We start from the raw sequence: 2,638 nt of genomic DNA, 5'->3' as shown, positions 1-2,638 counted from the left end.
TGATCAACATGCAAGAAACCACTCAGAGAAACCAGAGTAAAAGTTTAACAGGTTTATTAGAAGTCCAAAAATGGGTAGGATTAAGGTGAACTCAGAGAGCAGATGAACCGGAACTTGAAGTAAGAAGGTAAATTCACAGAGGTTAGTTCAGGGTCCGTGGGAACTTTGAACGATGTCTTGCAAAACAAAGAATCCAGTCAGTGTGGGTTTTTCCAGAGAAAGAGTGGCTCGTTGGAGGGCGGACAGGTTTTGGTTAGGTTGGTTCCTGAGGAGCAATGGAGCGGACTTCCACTTAGATTTCCAGGAGTATTTGAACGGGACATGTGGAGATAAATCCCCTGCTCAGTGTGAAGCTCAAACAAATCCTTCCAGGGGGGAAGAGGCCAAAAACTCCAGTATGCAGGATGACTTCCTGCCGAAAGGCAAAAGACAAAAACAACGTTAGAACTCAGAGAAACAAAGACTCAGTTAGACTCAGCTAAACTCAGCTTGGCTAGAGTACCCCAAACTGGCAAACACTCCGGCGTTGAGGTAGTGAGAGTCCGCCGCTCAAATACTCCTCAGTGATGAGCCAACCAGCTGCAGGTGTGCAGGAGGACCAACGAGGACAGGGTACCACCTGGTGGTGGGGGGAGAGAAGAACACCAAAAACACAACCCACACAAACTGGATTCCTAACACAGCTGCTCTGTCACAATGCCACACACATACAGTATCTTGGGGAGGAGGTTATCATCAGGGTGGGTCCTCCCATTCTGCTGGTGGCCTAAGCTCCAATTTTAATAAAGGCACTAAACTGTAACGTACATGAACTGGACCCAGAATTCAAACCAGCACAGGTCAATGACGTTAAAAAAAAGCTTTATTTAAAAAGCACACAAGCGCAGGAAGTCAGGGTTTGCTGCTCGCTCTCAAACAGGAAATCCCCTTCGGCAGAGACAACAGGTGAGTGATCAGCTGACGGTAATGGGCTATAGTGTCAGAAGCTTGATCACGTACCTAATTGTGGGACTTCGGAGCCTGGGGAATCGGCTTCGATGTCGGCGAAGGGGCTTTAAATAATTTCATCCCCAGGGCTTTCAATGGAAAAAGGATTCAGCCATAAAACTCAGAAAAAAAGGTTATTTAAAGAGGTGTGGATGAAACTAACTATTAGACTGTCATAAAATGACATAAAACCTGTCTTCAACATTCACAAGTTTTTATGACCGTTGTCCTAGAAATGCCATTTATACTCTTGAATGATGACACTTTTAATGCAAAGTTGAATTTTTTTTTGCTATGCTAAGAATGTATTAAAAGAGAAAAAAAACAGTAATTGTAAAGAGAAGTTAACATTAACATAACCAGAACTGTCTTTACAAAGACATCATAGCCCCTTCAGAAACTTAAAAACAGGTCTGATTGTAAACATTTAACTTTGCATCAAAAGTGTCCTAACTTATCAATTGATAAATAAACATTCATTGAAAACTCCTTCATGTTCATGGCAGGCATTATGTCATATTTATGACAAACATTATCACAACGCAGATTACGATAAAATACAGTTTTAATGAGAAGATCTCAATCAGATGTGTTTCGATACAGAAAGTGATCAACTGTAAACAGAACGTTAGACACAGTTTCCCATTTGCAGGAAACAAGGCTGAATTATGTGAAAGAATTATAACTTTCCACTGAGGTTTTGGGATAAACAGCACCCTGAAGTGTATAAAAGAAAAAAGAACAAACACACAAAGTCTTCTTTTTATGCTGCAAGGTCATAAGAGTTGTTTGCCATTCTTGGGAGTGTGATGATCCGCATACCAGGTAGTAAAACAATAAAAAATGAATAAAAATAAATCCAAGGAGTGTATTCGATGTTCATTAAGCTGCACATTGCAGGTGAGGAAACAAAATATATATATAAATATTTTTATTTGGATTTAAGTAATAATCACAGTAATTATATCAAGGCTCTGCACTAATTCTCATAAATATATCGTATATAAAAGAATCTAGCCTTACTGAATCGTTGGAGCCAATTGGAGCCACCCTGCACCTAAATATATTTAAAATAGTATATAGCTGGACTGAACAGAATCTGTGGAGTTTCTATTCCAATTCAATAAATGTACATCCCAGTAACGTAAATAAGTTTACAAATCTGTTGTAAAGATTAATTGCACACAGACTGCCATTTTCAAGCCTTTATTTTATGTTGATCGTCCAGGACGACTCAAAGACTCAAATCAGGTTACCTGCTCCACTGTGCTACTATTAATGCAAATGGTGTTTATATTGGAACACGGCATCGTAAAAATCATGTCCATTGTTTTGTTGGGAAAAAGTCAAAATCTAGATAAGTAATTTTTTCTTAAAATAAGCGCATTTGTTCTTGGATTGAGGAAGTAAAAGAGACATTTTGCCAATAGGACAAGATACTTTACATTTGATATAATAAAACACAATTGCAGTGCCTTATTTCACGTCCATTGTATCTAAATATCTTATTTTAAGAGTAAAAATACTCATTCCATTGGCAAACTGTCTCATTTACTTACTCAAAATAAGGTTAAATAAACTTAATTTAAGACATTTTTTTACTAATTTCTAGATTGTTTTTACAGTGAGAGAATGCAAAAATGCATTAAAT

This window comes from Cyprinodon variegatus, unplaced genomic scaffold (assembly GCF_000732505.1).
Source record: "Cyprinodon variegatus isolate N-32 unplaced genomic scaffold, C_variegatus-1.0 Scaffold3, whole genome shotgun sequence".
Classification (NCBI taxonomy): Eukaryota; Metazoa; Chordata; class Actinopteri; order Cyprinodontiformes; family Cyprinodontidae; genus Cyprinodon; species Cyprinodon variegatus.
Note: the sequence above shows the minus strand (reverse complement) of the source record.